We start from the raw sequence: 21,605 nt of genomic DNA, 5'->3' as shown, positions 1-21,605 counted from the left end.
CCTTCACAGCAGCGACAGCTTTATGAGGAGCATCAGCACTGCTCTGCCTGAGCAGAACCATCACCGCCATAGGTTGTCAAATAACCCGGATTTAACCCACACAGGTAAGTCCAATGGGGTGCAGGCATGTCCTCTATGCTTACAGCTTCCCGTGGGTGTTGGTTTGATACCGTTTGGGGACAGCCAAGGAGGCATCTGCAGGCAACAAAGGTAGGTGTGTGCTTGTGTGTGTGTTTCCTATGCAGATCCTAAGCCCAGTGTCACATGCAAGTAGGAGGAGTAAGAAGGGTTCCTGGCAAATCCGGGTTATGGATTGCATTTAAAAAGGCCCCGTGGGAGTGCAATGGGCCCCTGTCTTGCTGCTTAGCAATAATGGTATGGGTTTAGGTTCTGCTGTGTGTACTGGTGGTTGACTGCCCCCCAGCCCAGAGTGTGCATGGAAAATTGTCTGGCAGCCTCCCTGACAGCAAGCAGTGATAGTGCCCATGAAGGGGACCTTGTTGGGCCCGCCCCTTTCACGGTTATCGCTTCTCGGCCTTTTGGCTAAGATCAAGTGTAGTATCTGTTCTTATCAGTTTAATATCTGATACGTCCCCTATCTGGGGACCATATATTAAATGGATTTTTGAGAACGGGGGCCGATTTCGAAGCTTGCTTCCGTCGCCCTATGCATTGACCCGATATGGCAGTATCTTCGGGTACAGTGCACCACCCCCTTACAGGGTTAAAAAGAAAGATTCCTACTTTCATTGCTACCTGCTTGCTGGCTAGCCAGCTAGCCAGCCCTGTGGGCCTTGCTGCTGCTGCTGCTGCTGCTGCAGCCAAAAAACAAAAGGTGGTGCTGCTGCTGCTTCTGCTGCTTCTGCTTGTGTCTGGCCGCTGTTGGAGCGTCCAGGCACAGGACTTCTGCTGCTGCTGACTAAATGGCCTCCTTAATTGGATCATTTGAGTAGCCAGCACACCTGTGCAGGTAGGGCATGACATGATAGGCAGCTGCCTTGATAGCGGGTGGGTGCTGAATGTTCCTAATTGACAAAATAAGATTAATGCTTATGAAGAAATATAAAATCTCATCCCTTCCCCAATATCGCGCCACACCCCTACCCCTTAATTCCCTGGTTGAACTTGATGGACATATGTCTTTTTTCGACCGTACTAACTATGTAACTATGTAACATAACATGGGGGGGTCTCCTGGCTGTTCACACAGGTGTGTCATTGCTGTACATTGACCATGCATTGCTTCTGTGGTATTGCAAAGGCAAAGACAAATGCTTCCAGCCATCCATTGCACTAATGGATTGGTCATCAGCTGGCTGTCTATGTCCCGCATCAATATAGACCAAAGTACAGAGGGTTAGGCTATGCTATAGTGCACCTACCTGATGCATCAGAAGGTGCGAGGCCCTTGCTAAATTCTGTGCACAGACTTTGAGATCTATGCTTTAGACTGTATCTAAACCTGCTCCAACATGGACTGACATTCTGGCCTACTTTCAGCCGATGCGACTTGTCTGTCGCTGAACAGTCGCTTTTTATGTATTCAGCACCTATGTATAATGTTGTAAAAATGCTCTAGAAGCTAAAGTCGCAGAAATGTCACACATATTTGGCCTGCAACTTTCTGTGCGACAAATTCAGACAGGAAAAATCAGTATAAATCCTTAGAAAATTATCCCCCAGTGTCTCCATCTGCTGGCGGTATTGAATAAGCATTGCTGCACTGATGGGGTATGCATTAGACGAAAAAAAAGAAGAAAAAGAAGAATAATACGCCCAGAAAAGAGGCGAAAAGGAGAAAAACGTAAAAAAACGTGAAAAAAAAGTAAGAGGAAGAGAAGGGAAAAAAAGGTGGAAATGGGTTTAAAAGTGATTTCGGCGGAGAAATATATATATATATATATATATATATATATATATATATATATATATACGCGCACACACACACATATATATAAACGTATTCTCCGTTGAGATATTGCAGCCGCTGCTGTGTCCAGGCCCAGGAGCCTTAGCACTGTGCTGTGATGTCACTCAATACCACTGACATCACTAGGTGTAAACAACATCTCTCCTTTGCTGTGTATGTGACTATGGAGCTGTTTGGTGATGTCGTCTATTATGGCCTTCATAGAAGCAACAGGAGATTGTTGCATCCATCTAGAACCCTCAGAACTACAGTGCTATGATGTCACTCACTTCCACAGGCCTTGCAGAGTGTAAACAACAACAACCCAGCTTTGTTGTGTATGTAACCATAGGGATTGTGATGTCACCTAGAACCTTCACAGCAGCGACAGCTTTATGAGGAGCATCAGCACTGCTCTGCCTGAGCAGAACCATCACCGCCATAGGTTGTCAAATAACCCGGATTTAACCCACACAGGTAAGTCCAATGGGGTGCAGGCATGTCCTCTATGCTTACAGCTTCCCGTGGGTGTTGGTTTGATACCGTTTGGGGACAGCCAAGGAGGCATCTGCAGGCAACAAAGGTAGGTGTGTGCTTGTGTGTGTGTTTCCTATGCAGATCCTAAGCCCAGTGTCACATGCAAGTAGGAGGAGTAAGAAGGGTTCCTGGCAAATCCGGGTTATGGATTGCATTTAAAAAGGCCCCGTGGGAGTGCAATGGGCCCCTGTCTTGCTGCTTAGCAATAATGGTATGGGTTTAGGTTCTGCTGTGTGTACTGGTGGTTGACTGCCCCCCAGCCCAGAGTGTGCATGGAAAATTGTCTGGCAGCCTCCCTGACAGCAAGCAGTGATAGTGCCCATGAAGGGGACCTTGTTGGGCCCGCCCCTTTCACGGTTATCGCTTCTCGGCCTTTTGGCTAAGATCAAGTGTAGTATCTGTTCTTATCAGTTTAATATCTGATACGTCCCCTATCTGGGGACCATATATTAAATGGATTTTTGAGAACGGGGGCCGATTTCGAAGCTTGCTTCCGTCGCCCTATGCATTGACCCGATATGGCAGTATCTTCGGGTACAGTGCACCACCCCCTTACAGGGTTAAAAAGAAAGATTCCTACTTTCATTGCTACCTGCTTGCTGGCTAGCCAGCTAGCCAGCCCTGTGGGCCTTGCTGCTGCTGCTGCTGCTGCTGCAGCCAAAAAACAAAAGGTGGTGCTGCTGCTGCTTCTGCTGCTTCTGCTTGTGTCTGGCCGCTGTTGGAGCGTCCAGGCACAGGACTTCTGCTGCTGCTGACTAAATGGCCTCCTTAATTGGATCATTTGAGTAGCCAGCACACCTGTGCAGGTAGGGCATGACATGATAGGCAGCTGCCTTGATAGCGGGTGGGTGCTGAATGTTCCTAATTGACAAAATAAGATTAATGCTTATGAAGAAATATAAAATCTCATCCCTTCCCCAATATCGCGCCACACCCCTACCCCTTAATTCCCTGGTTGAACTTGATGGACATATGTCTTTTTTCGACCGTACTAACTATGTAACTATGTAACATAACATGGGGGGGTCTCCTGGCTGTTCACACAGGTGTGTCATTGCTGTACATTGACCATGCATTGCTTCTGTGGTATTGCAAAGGCAAAGACAAATGCTTCCAGCCATCCATTGCACTAATGGATTGGTCATCAGCTGGCTGTCTATGTCCCGCATCAATATAGACCAAAGTACAGAGGGTTAGGCTATGCTATAGTGCACCTACCTGATGCATCAGAAGGTGCGAGGCCCTTGCTAAATTCTGTGCACAGACTTTGAGATCTATGCTTTAGACTGTATCTAAACCTGCTCCAACATGGACTGACATTCTGGCCTACTTTCAGCCGATGCGACTTGTCTGTCGCTGAACAGTCGCTTTTTATGTATTCAGCACCTATGTATAATGTTGTAAAAATGCTCTAGAAGCTAAAGTCGCAGAAATGTCACACATATTTGGCCTGCAACTTTCTGTGCGACAAATTCAGACAGGAAAAATCAGTATAAATCCTTAGAAAATTATCCCCCAGTGTCTCCATCTGCTGGCGGTATTGAATAAGCATTGCTGCACTGATGGGGTATGCATTAGACGAAAAAAAAGAAGAAAAAGAAGAATAATACGCCCAGAAAAGAGGCGAAAAGGAGAAAAACGTAAAAAAACGTGAAAAAAAAGTAAGAGGAAGAGAAGGGAAAAAAAGGTGGAAATGGGTTTAAAAGTGATTTCGGCGGAGAAATATATATATATATATATATATAGTATATATATATATATATATATACGCGCACACACACACATATATATAAACGTATTCTCCGTTGAGATATTGCAGCCGCTGCTGTGTCCAGGCCCAGGAGCCTTAGCACTGTGCTGTGATGTCACTCAATACCACTGACATCACTAGGTGTAAACAACATCTCTCCTTTGCTGTGTATGTGACTATGGAGCTGTTTGGTGATGTCGTCTATTATGGCCTTCATAGAAGCAACAGGAGATTGTTGCATCCATCTAGAACCCTCAGAACTACAGTGCTATGATGTCACTCACTTCCACAGGCCTTGCAGAGTGTAAACAACAACAACCCAGCTTTGTTGTGTATGTAACCATAGGGATTGTGATGTCACCTAGAACCTTCACAGCAGCGACAGCTTTATGAGGAGCATCAGCACTGCTCTGCCTGAGCAGAACCATCACCGCCATAGGTTGTCAAATAACCCGGATTTAACCCACACAGGTAAGTCCAATGGGGTGCAGGCATGTCCTCTATGCTTACAGCTTCCCGTGGGTGTTGGTTTGATACCGTTTGGGGACAGCCAAGGAGGCATCTGCAGGCAACAAAGGTAGGTGTGTGCTTGTGTGTGTGTTTCCTATGCAGATCCTAAGCCCAGTGTCACATGCAAGTAGGAGGAGTAAGAAGGGTTCCTGGCAAATCCGGGTTATGGATTGCATTTAAAAAGGCCCCGTGGGAGTGCAATGGGCCCCTGTCTTGCTGCTTAGCAATAATGGTATGGGTTTAGGTTCTGCTGTGTGTACTGGTGGTTGACTGCCCCCCAGCCCAGAGTGTGCATGGAAAATTGTCTGGCAGCCTCCCTGACAGCAAGCAGTGATAGTGCCCATGAAGGGGACCTTGTTGGGCCCGCCCCTTTCACGGTTATCGCTTCTCGGCCTTTTGGCTAAGATCAAGTGTAGTATCTGTTCTTATCAGTTTAATATCTGATACGTCCCCTATCTGGGGACCATATATATTAAATGGATTTTTGAGAACGGGGGCCGATTTCGAAGCTTGCTTCCGTCGCCCTATGCATTGACCCGATATGGCAGTATCTTCGGGTACAGTGCACCACCCCCTTACAGGGTTAAAAAGAAAGATTCCTACTTTCATTGCTACCTGCTTGCTGGCTAGCCAGCTAGCCAGCCCTGTGGGCCTTGCTGCTGCTGCTGCTGCTGCTGCAGCCAAAAAACAAAAGGTGGTGCTGCTGCTGCTTCTGCTGCTTCTGCTTGTGTCTGGCCGCTGTTGGAGCGTCCAGGCACAGGACTTCTGCTGCTGCTGACTAAATGGCCTCCTTAATTGGATCATTTGAGTAGCCAGCACACCTGTGCAGGTAGGGCATGACATGATAGGCAGCTGCCTTGATAGCGGGTGGGTGCTGAATGTTCCTAATTGACAAAATAAGATTAATGCTTATGAAGAAATATAAAATCTCATCCCTTCCCCAATATCGCGCCACACCCCTACCCCTTAATTCCCTGGTTGAACTTGATGGACATATGTCTTTTTTCGACCGTACTAACTATGTAACTATGTAACATAACATGGGGGGGTCTCCTGGCTGTTCACACAGGTGTGTCATTGCTGTACATTGACCATGCATTGCTTCTGTGGTATTGCAAAGGCAAAGACAAATGCTTCCAGCCATCCATTGCACTAATGGATTGGTCATCAGCTGGCTGTCTATGTCCCGCATCAATATAGACCAAAGTACAGAGGGTTAGGCTATGCTATAGTGCACCTACCTGATGCATCAGAAGGTGCGAGGCCCTTGCTAAATTCTGTGCACAGACTTTGAGATCTATGCTTTAGACTGTATCTAAACCTGCTCCAACATGGACTGACATTCTGGCCTACTTTCAGCCGATGCGACTTGTCTGTCGCTGAACAGTCGCTTTTTATGTATTCAGCACCTATGTATAATGTTGTAAAAATGCTCTAGAAGCTAAAGTCGCAGAAATGTCACACATATTTGGCCTGCAACTTTCTGTGCGACAAATTCAGACAGGAAAAATCAGTATAAATCCTTAGAAAATTATCCCCCAGTGTCTCCATCTGCTGGCGGTATTGAATAAGCATTGCTGCACTGATGGGGTATGCATTAGACGAAAAAAAAGAAGAAAAAGAAGAATAATACGCCCAGAAAAGAGGCGAAAAGGAGAAAAACGTAAAAAAACGTGAAAAAAAAGTAAGAGGAAGAGAAGGGAAAAAAAGGTGGAAATGGGTTTAAAAGTGATTTCGGCGGAGAAATATATATATATATATATATATATATATATATAGTATATATATACGCGCACACACACACATATATATAAACGTATTCTCCGTTGAGATATTGCAGCCGCTGCTGTGTCCAGGCCCAGGAGCCTTAGCACTGTGCTGTGATGTCACTCAATACCACTGACATCACTAGGTGTAAACAACATCTCTCCTTTGCTGTGTATGTGACTATGGAGCTGTTTGGTGATGTCGTCTATTATGGCCTTCATAGAAGCAACAGGAGATTGTTGCATCCATCTAGAACCCTCAGAACTACAGTGCTATGATGTCACTCACTTCCACAGGCCTTGCAGAGTGTAAACAACAACAACCCAGCTTTGTTGTGTATGTAACCATAGGGATTGTGATGTCACCTAGAACCTTCACAGCAGCGACAGCTTTATGAGGAGCATCAGCACTGCTCTGCCTGAGCAGAACCATCACCGCCATAGGTTGTCAAATAACCCGGATTTAACCCACACAGGTAAGTCCAATGGGGTGCAGGCATGTCCTCTATGCTTACAGCTTCCCGTGGGTGTTGGTTTGATACCGTTTGGGGACAGCCAAGGAGGCATCTGCAGGCAACAAAGGTAGGTGTGTGCTTGTGTGTGTGTTTCCTATGCAGATCCTAAGCCCAGTGTCACATGCAAGTAGGAGGAGTAAGAAGGGTTCCTGGCAAATCCGGGTTATGGATTGCATTTAAAAAGGCCCCGTGGGAGTGCAATGGGCCCCTGTCTTGCTGCTTAGCAATAATGGTATGGGTTTAGGTTCTGCTGTGTGTACTGGTGGTTGACTGCCCCCCAGCCCAGAGTGTGCATGGAAAATTGTCTGGCAGCCTCCCTGACAGCAAGCAGTGATAGTGCCCATGAAGGGGACCTTGTTGGGCCCGCCCCTTTCACGGTTATCGCTTCTCGGCCTTTTGGCTAAGATCAAGTGTAGTATCTGTTCTTATCAGTTTAATATCTGATACGTCCCCTATCTGGGGACCATATATTAAATGGATTTTTGAGAACGGGGGCCGATTTCGAAGCTTGCTTCCGTCGCCCTATGCATTGACCCGATATGGCAGTATCTTCGGGTACAGTGCACCACCCCCTTACAGGGTTAAAAAGAAAGATTCCTACTTTCATTGCTACCTGCTTGCTGGCTAGCCAGCTAGCCAGCCCTGTGGGCCTTGCTGCTGCTGCTGCTGCTGCTGCTGCAGCCAAAAAACAAAAGGTGGTGCTGCTGCTGCTTCTGCTGCTTCTGCTTGTGTCTGGCCGCTGTTGGAGCGTCCAGGCACAGGACTTCTGCTGCTGCTGACTAAATGGCCTCCTTAATTGGATCATTTGAGTAGCCAGCACACCTGTGCAGGTAGGGCATGACATGATAGGCAGCTGCCTTGATAGCGGGTGGGTGCTGAATGTTCCTAATTGACAAAATAAGATTAATGCTTATGAAGAAATATAAAATCTCATCCCTTCCCCAATATCGCGCCACACCCCTACCCCTTAATTCCCTGGTTGAACTTGATGGACATATGTCTTTTTTCGACCGTACTAACTATGTAACTATGTAACATAACATGGGGGGGTCTCCTGGCTGTTCACACAGGTGTGTCATTGCTGTACATTGACCATGCATTGCTTCTGTGGTATTGCAAAGGCAAAGACAAATGCTTCCAGCCATCCATTGCACTAATGGATTGGTCATCAGCTGGCTGTCTATGTCCCGCATCAATATAGACCAAAGTACAGAGGGTTAGGCTATGCTATAGTGCACCTACCTGATGCATCAGAAGGTGCGAGGCCCTTGCTAAATTCTGTGCACAGACTTTGAGATCTATGCTTTAGACTGTATCTAAACCTGCTCCAACATGGACTGACATTCTGGCCTACTTTCAGCCGATGCGACTTGTCTGTCGCTGAACAGTCGCTTTTTATGTATTCAGCACCTATGTATAATGTTGTAAAAATGCTCTAGAAGCTAAAGTCGCAGAAATGTCACACATATTTGGCCTGCAACTTTCTGTGCGACAAATTCAGACAGGAAAAATCAGTATAAATCCTTAGAAAATTATCCCCCAGTGTCTCCATCTGCTGGCGGTATTGAATAAGCATTGCTGCACTGATGGGGTATGCATTAGACGAAAAAAAAGAAGAAAAAGAAGAATAATACGCCCAGAAAAGAGGCGAAAAGGAGAAAAACGTAAAAAAACGTGAAAAAAAAGTAAGAGGAAGAGAAGGGAAAAAAAGGTGGAAATGGGTTTAAAAGTGATTTCGGCGGAGAATATATATATATATATATATATATATATATATATATATATATATACGCGCACACACACACATATATATAAACGTATTCTCCGTTGAGATATTGCAGCCGCTGCTGTGTCCAGGCCCAGGAGCCTTAGCACTGTGCTGTGATGTCACTCAATACCACTGACATCACTAGGTGTAAACAACATCTCTCCTTTGCTGTGTATGTGACTATGGAGCTGTTTGGTGATGTCGTCTATTATGGCCTTCATAGAAGCAACAGGAGATTGTTGCATCCATCTAGAACCCTCAGAACTACAGTGCTATGATGTCACTCACTTCCACAGGCCTTGCAGAGTGTAAACAACAACAACCCAGCTTTGTTGTGTATGTAACCATAGGGATTGTGATGTCACCTAGAACCTTCACAGCAGCGACAGCTTTATGAGGAGCATCAGCACTGCTCTGCCTGAGCAGAACCATCACCGCCATAGGTTGTCAAATAACCCGGATTTAACCCACACAGGTAAGTCCAATGGGGTGCAGGCATGTCCTCTATGCTTACAGCTTCCCGTGGGTGTTGGTTTGATACCGTTTGGGGACAGCCAAGGAGGCATCTGCAGGCAACAAAGGTAGGTGTGTGCTTGTGTGTGTGTTTCCTATGCAGATCCTAAGCCCAGTGTCACATGCAAGTAGGAGGAGTAAGAAGGGTTCCTGGCAAATCCGGGTTATGGATTGCATTTAAAAAGGCCCCGTGGGAGTGCAATGGGCCCCTGTCTTGCTGCTTAGCAATAATGGTATGGGTTTAGGTTCTGCTGTGTGTACTGGTGGTTGACTGCCCCCCAGCCCAGAGTGTGCATGGAAAATTGTCTGGCAGCCTCCCTGACAGCAAGCAGTGATAGTGCCCATGAAGGGGACCTTGTTGGGCCCGCCCCTTTCACGGTTATCGCTTCTCGGCCTTTTGGCTAAGATCAAGTGTAGTATCTGTTCTTATCAGTTTAATATCTGATACGTCCCCTATCTGGGGACCATATATTAAATGGATTTTTGAGAACGGGGGCCGATTTCGAAGCTTGCTTCCGTCGCCCTATGCATTGACCCGATATGGCAGTATCTTCGGGTACAGTGCACCACCCCCTTACAGGGTTAAAAAGAAAGATTCCTACTTTCATTGCTACCTGCTTGCTGGCTAGCCAGCTAGCCAGCCCTGTGGGCCTTGCTGCTGCTGCTGCTGCTGCTGCTGCAGCCAAAAAACAAAAGGTGGTGCTGCTGCTGCTTCTGCTGCTTCTGCTTGTGTCTGGCCGCTGTTGGAGCGTCCAGGCACAGGACTTCTGCTGCTGCTGACTAAATGGCCTCCTTAATTGGATCATTTGAGTAGCCAGCACACCTGTGCAGGTAGGGCATGACATGATAGGCAGCTGCCTTGATAGCGGGTGGGTGCTGAATGTTCCTAATTGACAAAATAAGATTAATGCTTATGAAGAAATATAAAATCTCATCCCTTCCCCAATATCGCGCCACACCCCTACCCCTTAATTCCCTGGTTGAACTTGATGGACATATGTCTTTTTTCGACCGTACTAACTATGTAACTATGTAACATAACATGGGGGGGTCTCCTGGCTGTTCACACAGGTGTGTCATTGCTGTACATTGACCATGCATTGCTTCTGTGGTATTGCAAAGGCAAAGACAAATGCTTCCAGCCATCCATTGCACTAATGGATTGGTCATCAGCTGGCTGTCTATGTCCCGCATCAATATAGACCAAAGTACAGAGGGTTAGGCTATGCTATAGTGCACCTACCTGATGCATCAGAAGGTGCGAGGCCCTTGCTAAATTCTGTGCACAGACTTTGAGATCTATGCTTTAGACTGTATCTAAACCTGCTCCAACATGGACTGACATTCTGGCCTACTTTCAGCCGATGCGACTTGTCTGTCGCTGAACAGTCGCTTTTTATGTATTCAGCACCTATGTATAATGTTGTAAAAATGCTCTAGAAGCTAAAGTCGCAGAAATGTCACACATATTTGGCCTGCAACTTTCTGTGCGACAAATTCAGACAGGAAAAATCAGTATAAATCCTTAGAAAATTATCCCCCAGTGTCTCCATCTGCTGGCGGTATTGAATAAGCATTGCTGCACTGATGGGGTATGCATTAGACGAAAAAAAAGAAGAAAAAGAAGAATAATACGCCCAGAAAAGAGGCGAAAAGGAGAAAAACGTAAAAAAACGTGAAAAAAAAGTAAGAGGAAGAGAAGGGAAAAAAAGGTGGAAATGGGTTTAAAAGTGATTTCGGCGGAGAATATATATATATATATATATATATATATATATATATATATATATATATATATACGCGCACACACACACATATATATAAACGTATTCTCCGTTGAGATATTGCAGCCGCTGCTGTGTCCAGGCCCAGGAGCCTTAGCACTGTGCTGTGATGTCACTCAATACCACTGACATCACTAGGTGTAAACAACATCTCTCCTTTGCTGTGTATGTGACTATGGAGCTGTTTGGTGATGTCGTCTATTATGGCCTTCATAGAAGCAACAGGAGATTGTTGCATCCATCTAGAACCCTCAGAACTACAGTGCTATGATGTCACTCACTTCCACAGGCCTTGCAGAGTGTAAACAACAACAACCCAGCTTTGTTGTGTATGTAACCATAGGGATTGTGATGTCACCTAGAACCTTCACAGCAGCGACAGCTTTATGAGGAGCATCAGCACTGCTCTGCCTGAGCAGAACCATCACCGCCATAGGTTGTCAAATAACCCGGATTTAACCCACACAGGTAAGTCCAATGGGGTGCAGGCATGTCCTCTATGCTTACAGCTTCCCGTGGGTGTTGGTTTGATACCGTTTGGGGACAGCCAAGGAGGCATCTGCAGGCAACAAAGGTAGGTGTGTGCTTGTGTGTGTGTTTCCTATGCAGATCCTAAGCCCAGTGTCACATGCAAGTAGGAGGAGTAAGAAGGGTTCCTGGCAAATCCGGGTTATGGATTGCATTTAAAAAGGCCCCGTGGGAGTGCAATGGGCCCCTGTCTTGCTGCTTAGCAATAATGGTATGGGTTTAGGTTCTGCTGTGTGTACTGGTGGTTGACTGCCCCCCAGCCCAGAGTGTGCATGGAAAATTGTCTGGCAGCCTCCCTGACAGCAAGCAGTGATAGTGCCCATGAAGGGGACCTTGTTGGGCCCGCCCCTTTCACGGTTATCGCTTCTCGGCCTTTTGGCTAAGATCAAGTGTAGTATCTGTTCTTATCAGTTTAATATCTGATACGTCCCCTATCTGGGGACCATATATTAAATGGATTTTTGAGAACGGGGGCCGATTTCGAAGCTTGCTTCCGTCGCCCTATGCATTGACCCGATATGGCAGTATCTTCGGGTACAGTGCACCACCCCCTTACAGGGTTAAAAAGAAAGATTCCTACTTTCATTGCTACCTGCTTGCTGGCTAGCCAGCTAGCCAGCCCTGTGGGCCTCTGCTGCTGCTGCTGCTGCTGCTGCAGCCAAAAAACAAAAGGTGGTGCTGCTGCTGCTTCTGCTGCTTCTGCTTGTGTCTGGCCGCTGTTGGAGCGTCCAGGCACAGGACTTCTGCTGCTGCTGACTAAATGGCCTCCTTAATTGGATCATTTGAGTAGCCAGCACACCTGTGCAGGTAGGGCATGACATGATAGGCAGCTGCCTTGATAGCGGGTGGGTGCTGAATGTTCCTAATTGACAAAATAAGATTAATGCTTATGAAGAAATATAAAATCTCATCCCTTCCCCAATATCGCGCCACACCCCTACCCCTTAATTCCCTGGTTGAACTTGATGGACATATGTCTTTTTTCGACCGTACTAACTATGTAACTATGTAACATAACATGGGGGGGTCTCCTGGCTGTTCACACAGGTGTGTCATTGCTGTACATTGACCATGCATTGCTTCTGTGGTATTGCAAAGGCAAAGACAAATGCTTCCAGCCATCCATTGCACTAATGGATTGGTCATCAGCTGGCTGTCTATGTCCCGCATCAATATAGACCAAAGTACAGAGGGTTAGGCTATGCTATAGTGCACCTACCTGATGCATCAGAAGGTGCGAGGCCCTTGCTAAATTCTGTGCACAGACTTTGAGATCTATGCTTTAGACTGTATCTAAACCTGCTCCAACATGGACTGACATTCTGGCCTACTTTCAGCCGATGCGACTTGTCTGTCGCTGAACAGTCGCTTTTTATGTATTCAGCACCTATGTATAATGTTGTAAAAATGCTCTAGAAGCTAAAGTCGCAGAAATGTCACACATATTTGGCCTGCAACTTTCTGTGCGACAAATTCAGACAGGAAAAATCAGTATAAATCCTTAGAAAATTATCCCCCAGTGTCTCCATCTGCTGGCGGTATTGAATAAGCATTGCTGCACTGATGGGGTATGCATTAGACGAAAAAAAAGAAGAAAAAGAAGAATAATACGCCCAGAAAAGAGGCGAAAAGGAGAAAAACGTAAAAAAACGTGAAAAAAAAGTAAGAGGAAGAGAAGGGAAAAAAAGGTGGAAATGGGTTTAAAAGTGATTTCGGCGGAGAATATATATATATATATATATATATATATATATATATATATATATATACGCGCACACACACACATATATATAAACGTATTCTCCGTTGAGATATTGCAGCCGCTGCTGTGTCCAGGCCCAGGAGCCTTAGCACTGTGCTGTGATGTCACTCAATACCACTGACATCACTAGGTGTAAACAACATCTCTCCTTTGCTGTGTATGTGACTATGGAGCTGTTTGGTGATGTCGTCTATTATGGCCTTCATAGAAGCAACAGGAGATTGTTGCATCCATCTAGAACCCTCAGAACTACAGTGCTATGATGTCACTCACTTCCACAGGCCTTGCAGAGTGTAAACAACAACAACCCAGCTTTGTTGTGTATGTAACCATAGGGATTGTGATGTCACCTAGAACCTTCACAGCAGCGACAGCTTTATGAGGAGCATCAGCACTGCTCTGCCTGAGCAGAACCATCACCGCCATAGGTTGTCAAATAACCCGGATTTAACCCACACAGGTAAGTCCAATGGGGTGCAGGCATGTCCTCTATGCTTACAGCTTCCCGTGGGTGTTGGTTTGATACCGTTTGGGGACAGCCAAGGAGGCATCTGCAGGCAACAAAGGTAGGTGTGTGCTTGTGTGTGTGTTTCCTATGCAGATCCTAAGCCCAGTGTCACATGCAAGTAGGAGGAGTAAGAAGGGTTCCTGGCAAATCCGGGTTATGGATTGCATTTAAAAAGGCCCCGTGGGAGTGCAATGGGCCCCTGTCTTGCTGCTTAGCAATAATGGTATGGGTTTAGGTTCTGCTGTGTGTACTGGTGGTTGACTGCCCCCCAGCCCAGAGTGTGCATGGAAAATTGTCTGGCAGCCTCCCTGACAGCAAGCAGTGATAGTGCCCATGAAGGGGACCTTGTTGGGCCCGCCCCTTTCACGGTTATCGCTTCTCGGCCTTTTGGCTAAGATCAAGTGTAGTATCTGTTCTTATCAGTTTAATATCTGATACGTCCCCTATCTGGGGACCATATATTAAATGGATTTTTGAGAACGGGGGCCGATTTCGAAGCTTGCTTCCGTCGCCCTATGCATTGACCCGATATGGCAGTATCTTCGGGTACAGTGCACCACCCCCTTACAGGGTTAAAAAGAAAGATTCCTACTTTCATTGCTACCTGCTTGCTGGCTAGCCAGCTAGCCAGCCCTGTGGGCCCTGCTGCTGCTGCTGCTGCTGCTGCAGCCAAAAAACAAAAGGTGGTGCTGCTGCTGCTTCTGCTGCTTCTGCTTGTGTCTGGCCGCTGTTGGAGCGTCCAGGCACAGGACTTCTGCTGCTGCTGACTAAATGGCCTCCTTAATTGGATCATTTGAGTAGCCAGCACACCTGTGCAGGTAGGGCATGACATGATAGGCAGCTGCCTTGATAGCGGGTGGGTGCTGAATGTTCCTAATTGACAAAATAAGATTAATGCTTATGAAGAAATATAAAATCTCATCCCTTCCCCAATATCGCGCCACACCCCTACCCCTTAATTCCCTGGTTGAACTTGATGGACATATGTCTTTTTTCGACCGTACTAACTATGTAACTATGTAACATAACATGGGGGGGTCTCCTGGCTGTTCACACAGGTGTGTCATTGCTGTACATTGACCATGCATTGCTTCTGTGGTATTGCAAAGGCAAAGACAAATGCTTCCAGCCATCCATTGCACTAATGGATTGGTCATCAGCTGGCTGTCTATGTCCCGCATCAATATAGACCAAAGTACAGAGGGTTAGGCTATGCTATAGTGCACCTACCTGATGCATCAGAAGGTGCGAGGCCCTTGCTAAATTCTGTGCACAGACTTTGAGATCTATGCTTTAGACTGTATCTAAACCTGCTCCAACATGGACTGACATTCTGGCCTACTTTCAGCCGATGCGACTTGTCTGTCGCTGAACAGTCGCTTTTTATGTATTCAGCACCTATGTATAATGTTGTAAAAATGCTCTAGAAGCTAAAGTCGCAGAAATGTCACACATATTTGGCCTGCAACTTTCTGTGCGACAAATTCAGACAGGAAAAATCAGTATAAATCCTTAGAAAATTATCCCCCAGTGTCTCCATCTGCTGGCGGTATTGAATAAGCATTGCTGCACTGATGGGGTATGCATTAGACGAAAAAAAAGAAGAAAAAGAAGAATAATACGCCCAGAAAAGAGGCGAAAAGGAGAAAAACGTAAAAAAACGTGAAAAAAAAGTAAGAGGAAGAGAAGGGAAAAAAAGGTGGAAATGGGTTTAAAAGTGATTTCGGCGGAGAAATATATATATATATATATATATATATATATATATATATATATATACGCGCACACACACACATATATATAAACGTATTCTCCGTTGAGATATTGCAGCCGCTGCTGTGTCCAGGCCCAGGAGCCTTAGCACTGTGCTGTGATGTCACTCAATACCACTGACATCACTAGGTGTAAACAACATCTCTCCTTTGCTGTGTATGTGACTATGGAGCTGTTTGGTGATGTCGTCTATTATGGCCTTCATAGAAGCAACAGGAGATTGTTGCATCCATCTAGAACCCTCAGAACTACAGTGCTATGATGTCACTCACTTCCACAGGCCTTGCAGAGTGTAAACAACAACAACCCAGCTTTGTTGTGTATGTAACCATAGGGATTGTGATGTCACCTAGAACCTTCACAGCAGCGACAGCTTTATGAGGAGCATCAGCACTGCTCTGCCTGAGCAGAACCATCACCGCCATAGGTTGTCAAATAACCCGGATTTAACCCACACAGGTAAGTCCAATGGGGTGCAGGCATGTCCTCTATGCTTACAGCTTCCCGTGGGTGTTGGTTTGATACCGTTTGGGGACAGCCAAGGAGGCATCTGCAGGCAACAAAGGTAGGTGTGTGCTTGTGTGTGTGTTTCCTATGCAGATCCTAAGCCCAGTGTCACATGCAAGTAGGAGGAGTAAGAAGGGTTCCTGGCAAATCCGGGTTATGGATTGCATTTAAAAAGGCCCCGTGGGAGTGCAATGGGCCCCTGTCTTGCTGCTTAGCAATAATGGTATGGGTTTAGGTTCTGCTGTGTGTACTGGTGGTTGACTGCCCCCCAGCCCAGAGTGTGCATGGAAAATTGTCTGGCAGCCTCCCTGACAGCAAGCAGTGATAGTGCCCATGAAGGGGACCTTGTTGGGCCCGCCCCTTTCACGGTTATCGCTTCTCGGCCTTTTGGCTAAGATCAAGTGTAGTATCTGTTCTTATCAGTTTAATATCTGATACGTCCCCTATCTGGGGACCATATATTAAATGGATTTTTGAGAACGGGGGCCGATTTCGAAGCTTGCTTCCGTCGCCCTATGCATTGACCCGATATGGCAGTATCTTCGGGTACAGTGCACCACCCCCTTACAGGGTTAAAAAGAAAGATTCCTACTTTCATTGCTACCTGCTTGCTGGCTAGCCAGCTAGCCAGCCCTGTGGGCCTTGCTGCTGCTGCTGCTGCTGCTGCAGCCAAAAAACAAAAGGTGGTGCTGCTGCTGCTTCTGCTGCTTCTGCTTGTGTCTGGCCGCTGTTGGAGCGTCCAGGCACAGGACTTCTGCTGCTGCTGACTAAATGGCCTCCTTAATTGGATCATTTGAGTAGCCAGCACACCTGTGCAGGTAGGGCATGACATGATAGGCAGCTGCCTTGATAGCGGGTGGGTGCTGAATGTTCCTAATTGACAAAATAAGATTAATGCTTATGAAGAAATATAAAATCTCATCCCTTCCCCAATATCGCGCCACACCCCTACCCCTTAATTCCCTGGTTGAACTTGATGGACATATGTCTTTTTTCGACCGTACTAACTATGTAACTATGTAACATAACATGGGGGGGTCTCCTGGCTGTTCACACAGGTGTGTCATTGCTGTACATTGACCATGCATTGCTTCTGTGGTATTGCAAAGGCAAAGACAAATGCTTCCAGCCATCCATTGCACTAATGGATTGGTCATCAGCTGGCTGTCTATGTCCCGCATCAATATAGACCAAAGTACAGAGGGTTAGGCTATGCTATAGTGCACCTACCTGATGCATCAGAAGGTGCGAGGCCCTTGCTAAATTCTGTGCACAGACTTTGAGATCTATGCTTTAGACTGTATCTAAACCTGCTCCAACATGGACTGACATTCTGGCCTACTTTCAGCCGATGCGACTTGTCTGTCGCTGAACAGTCGCTTTTTATGTATTCAGCACCTATGTATAATGTTGTAAAAATGCTCTAGAAGCTAAAGTCGCAGAAATGTCACACATATTTGGCCTGCAACTTTCTGTGCGACAAATTCAGACAGGAAAAATCAGTATAAATCCTTAGAAAATTATCCCCCAGTGTCTCCATCTGCTGGCGGTATTGAATAAGCATTGCTGCACTGATGGGGTATGCATTAGACGAAAAAAAAGAAGAAAAAGAAGAATAATACGCCCAGAAAAGAGGCGAAAAGGAGAAAAACGTAAAAAAACGTGAAAAAAAAGTAAGAGGAAGAGAAGGGAAAAAAAGGTGGAAATGGGTTTAAAAGTGATTTCGGCGGAGAAATATATATATATATATATATATATATATATATATATATATATATATATACGCGCACACACACACATATATATAAACGTATTCTCCGTTGAGATATTGCAGCCGCTGCTGTGTCCAGGCCCAGGAGCCTTAGCACTGTGCTGTGATGTCACTCAATACCACTGACATCACTAGGTGTAAACAACATCTCTCCTTTGCTGTGTATGTGACTATGGAGCTGTTTGGTGATGTCGTCTATTATGGCCTTCATAGAAGCAACAGGAGATTGTTGCATCCATCTAGAACCCTCAGAACTACAGTGCTATGATGTCACTCACTTCCACAGGCCTTGCAGAGTGTAAACAACAACAACCCAGCTTTGTTGTGTATGTAACCATAGGGATTGTGATGTCACCTAGAACCTTCACAGCAGCGACAGCTTTATGAGGAGCATCAGCACTGCTCTGCCTGAGCAGAACCATCACCGCCATAGGTTGTCAAATAACCCGGATTTAACCCACACAGGTAAGTCCAATGGGGTGCAGGCATGTCCTCTATGCTTACAGCTTCCCGTGGGTGTTGGTTTGATACCGTTTGGGGACAGCCAAGGAGGCATCTGCAGGCAACAAAGGTAGGTGTGTGCTTGTGTGTGTGTTTCCTATGCAGATCCTAAGCCCAGTGTCACATGCAAGTAGGAGGAGTAAGAAGGGTTCCTGGCAAATCCGGGTTATGGATTGCATTTAAAAAGGCCCCGTGGGAGTGCAATGGGCCCCTGTCTTGCTGCTTAGCAATAATGGTATGGGTTTAGGTTCTGCTGTGTGTACTGGTGGTTGACTGCCCCCCAGCCCAGAGTGTGCATGGAAAATTGTCTGGCAGCCTCCCTGACAGCAAGCAGTGATAGTGCCCATGAAGGGGACCTTGTTGGGCCCGCCCCTTTCACGGTTATCGCTTCTCGGCCTTTTGGCTAAGATCAAGTGTAGTATCTGTTCTTATCAGTTTAATATCTGATACGTCCCCTATCTGGGGACCATATATTAAATGGATTTTTGAGAACGGGGGCCGATTTCGAAGCTTGCTTCCGTCGCCCTATGCATTGACCCGATATGGCAGTATCTTCGGGTACAGTGCACCACCCCCTTACAGGGTTAAAAAGAAAGATTCCTACTTTCATTGCTACCTGCTTGCTGGCTAGCCAGCTAGCCAGCCCTGTGGGCCTTGCTGCTGCTGCTGCTGCTGCTGCTGCAGCCAAAAAACAAAAGGTGGTGCTGCTGCTGCTTCTGCTGCTTCTGCTTGTGTCTGGCCGCTGTTGGAGCGTCCAGGCACAGGACTTCTGCTGCTGCTGACTAAATGGCCTCCTTAATTGGATCATTTGAGTAGCCAGCACACCTGTGCAGGTAGGGCATGACATGATAGGCAGCTGCCTTGATAGCGGGTGGGTGCTGAATGTTCCTAATTGACAAAATAAGATTAATGCTTATGAAGAAATATAAAATCTCATCCCTTCCCCAATATCGCGCCACACCCCTACCCCTTAATTCCCTGGTTGAACTTGATGGACATATGTCTTTTTTCGACCGTACTAACTATGTAACTATGTAACATAACATGGGGGGGTCTCCTGGCTGTTCACACAGGTGTGTCATTGCTGTACATTGACCATGCATTGCTTCTGTGGTATTGCAAAGGCAAAGACAAATGCTTCCAGCCATCCATTGCACTAATGGATTGGTCATCAGCTGGCTGTCTATGTCCCGCATCAATATAGACCAAAGTACAGAGGGTTAGGCTATGCTATAGTGCACCTACCTGATGCATCAGAAGGTGCGAGGCCCTTGCTAAATTCTGTGCACAGACTTTGAGATCTATGCTTTAGACTGTATCTAAACCTGCTCCAACATGGACTGACATTCTGGCCTACTTTCAGCCGATGCGACTTGTCTGTCGCTGAACAGTCGCTTTTTATGTATTCAGCACCTATGTATAATGTTGTAAAAATGCTCTAGAAGCTAAAGTCGCAGAAATGTCACACATATTTGGCCTGCAACTTTCTGTGCGACAAATTCAGACAGGAAAAATCAGTATAAATCCTTAGAAAATTATCCCCCAGTGTCTCCATCTGCTGGCGGTATTGAATAAGCATTGCTGCACTGATGGGGTATGCATTAGACGAAAAAAAAGAAGAAAAAGAAGAATAATACGCCCAGAAAAGAGGCGAAAAGGAGAAAAACGTAAAAAAACGTGAAAAAAAAGTAAGAGGAAGAGAAGGGAAAAAAAGGTGGAAATGGGTTTAAAAGTGATTTCGGCGGAGAAATATATATATATATATATATATATATATATATATATATATATACGCGCACACACACACATATATATAAACGTATTCTCCGTTGAGATATTGCAGCCGCTGCTGTGTCCAGGCCCAGGAGCCTTAGCACTGTGCTGTGATGTCACTCAATACCACTGACATCACTAGGTGTAAACAACATCTCTCCTTTGCTGTGTATGTGACTATGGAGCTGTTTGGTGATGTCGTCTATTATGGCCTTCATAGAAGCAACAGGAGATTGTTGCATCCATCTAGAACCCTCAGAACTACAGTGCTATGATGTCACTCACTTCCACAGGCCTTGCAGAGTGTAAACAACAACAACCCAGCTTTGTTGTGTATGTAACCATAGGGATTGTGATGTCACCTAGAACCTTCACAGCAGCGACAGCTTTATGAGGAGCATCAGCACTGCTCTGCCTGAGCAGAACCATCACCGCCATAGGTTGTCAAATAACCCGGATTTAACCCACACAGGTAAGTCCAATGGGGTGCAGGCATGTCCTCTATGCTTACAGCTTCCCGTGGGTGTTGGTTTGATACCGTTTGGGGACAGCCAAGGAGGCATCTGCAGGCAACAAAGGTAGGTGTGTGCTTGTGTGTGTGTTTCCTATGCAGATCCTAAGCCCAGTGTCACATGCAAGTAGGAGGAGTAAGAAGGGTTCCTGGCAAATCCGGGTTATGGATTGCATTTAAAAAGGCCCCGTGGGAGTGCAATGGGCCCCTGTCTTGCTGCTTAGCAATAATGGTATGGGTTTAGGTTCTGCTGTGTGTACTGGTGGTTGACTGCCCCCCAGCCCAGAGTGTGCATGGAAAATTGTCTGGCAGCCTCCCTGACAGCAAGCAGTGATAGTGCCCATGAAGGGGACCTTGTTGGGCCCGCCCCTTTCACGGTTATCGCTTCTCGGCCTTTTGGCTAAGATCAAGTGTAGTATCTGTTTTTATCAGTTTAATATCTGATACGTCCCCTATCTGGGGACCATATATTAAATGGATTTTTGAGAACGGGGGCCGATTTCGAAGCTTGCTTCCGTCGCCCTATGCATTGACCCGATATGGCAGTATCTTCGGGTACAGTGCACCACCCCCTTACAGGGTTAAAAAGAAAGATTCCTACTTTCATTGCTACCTGCTTGCTGGCTAGCCAGCTAGCCAGCCCTGTGGGCCTTGCTGCTGCTGCTGCTGCTGCTGCAGCCAAAAAACAAAAGGTGGTGCTGCTGCTGCTTCTGCTGCTTCTGCTTGTGTCTGGCCGCTGTTGGAGCGTCCAGGCACAGGACTTCTGCTGCTGCTGACTAAATGGCCTCCTTAATTGGATCATTTGAGTAGCCAGCACACCTGTGCAGGTAGGGCATGACATGATAGGCAGCTGCCTTGATAGCGGGTGGGTGCTGAATGTTCCTAATTGACAAAATAAGATTAATGCTTATGAAGAAAT

The 21,605-nt window shown here is 46.2% G+C and overlaps 10 non-coding genes across 10 annotated transcripts; all 10 read left to right on the top strand.

The window, feature by feature from the left end:
• Positions 1–523: 523 nt before the first annotated feature.
• On the top strand, positions 524–714 carry LOC130322164 (U2 spliceosomal RNA). The gene has a single exon (XR_008867745.1). It is a non-coding gene; the product is annotated as a U2 spliceosomal RNA (small nuclear RNA).
• A 2,091-nt stretch (positions 715–2,805) lies between these two features.
• On the top strand, positions 2,806–2,996 carry LOC130322152 (U2 spliceosomal RNA). The gene has a single exon (XR_008867734.1). It is a non-coding gene; the product is annotated as a U2 spliceosomal RNA (small nuclear RNA).
• Positions 2,997–5,086: 2,090 nt separating this feature from the next.
• On the top strand, positions 5,087–5,279 carry LOC130322234 (U2 spliceosomal RNA). Its single transcript, XR_008867786.1, has one exon. It is a non-coding gene; the product is annotated as a U2 spliceosomal RNA (small nuclear RNA).
• Positions 5,280–7,367: 2,088 nt separating this feature from the next.
• LOC130322140 (U2 spliceosomal RNA) lies at positions 7,368–7,558 on the top strand. Its single transcript, XR_008867723.1, has one exon. It is a non-coding gene; the product is annotated as a U2 spliceosomal RNA (small nuclear RNA).
• Positions 7,559–9,649: 2,091 nt separating this feature from the next.
• On the top strand, positions 9,650–9,840 carry LOC130322128 (U2 spliceosomal RNA). The gene has a single exon (XR_008867712.1). It is a non-coding gene; the product is annotated as a U2 spliceosomal RNA (small nuclear RNA).
• A 2,099-nt stretch (positions 9,841–11,939) lies between these two features.
• On the top strand, positions 11,940–12,130 carry LOC130322115 (U2 spliceosomal RNA). Its single transcript, XR_008867701.1, has one exon. It is a non-coding gene; the product is annotated as a U2 spliceosomal RNA (small nuclear RNA).
• Positions 12,131–14,221: 2,091 nt separating this feature from the next.
• On the top strand, positions 14,222–14,412 carry LOC130322103 (U2 spliceosomal RNA). Its single transcript, XR_008867690.1, has one exon. It is a non-coding gene; the product is annotated as a U2 spliceosomal RNA (small nuclear RNA).
• Positions 14,413–16,501: 2,089 nt separating this feature from the next.
• On the top strand, positions 16,502–16,692 carry LOC130322091 (U2 spliceosomal RNA). Its single transcript, XR_008867679.1, has one exon. It is a non-coding gene; the product is annotated as a U2 spliceosomal RNA (small nuclear RNA).
• Positions 16,693–18,785: 2,093 nt separating this feature from the next.
• LOC130322246 (U2 spliceosomal RNA) lies at positions 18,786–18,976 on the top strand. Its single transcript, XR_008867797.1, has one exon. It is a non-coding gene; the product is annotated as a U2 spliceosomal RNA (small nuclear RNA).
• A 2,090-nt stretch (positions 18,977–21,066) lies between these two features.
• On the top strand, positions 21,067–21,257 carry LOC130322161 (U2 spliceosomal RNA). The gene has a single exon (XR_008867742.1). It is a non-coding gene; the product is annotated as a U2 spliceosomal RNA (small nuclear RNA).
• Positions 21,258–21,605: the final 348 nt, after the last annotated feature.

The sequence above is a fragment of the Hyla sarda genome, unplaced genomic scaffold, assembly GCF_029499605.1.
Source record: "Hyla sarda isolate aHylSar1 unplaced genomic scaffold, aHylSar1.hap1 scaffold_231, whole genome shotgun sequence".
Taxonomy (NCBI): domain Eukaryota; kingdom Metazoa; phylum Chordata; class Amphibia; order Anura; family Hylidae; genus Hyla; species Hyla sarda.
The sequence above is the reverse complement of the archived record's forward strand: the minus strand, read 5'-3'. Positions and strand labels throughout refer to the sequence as shown.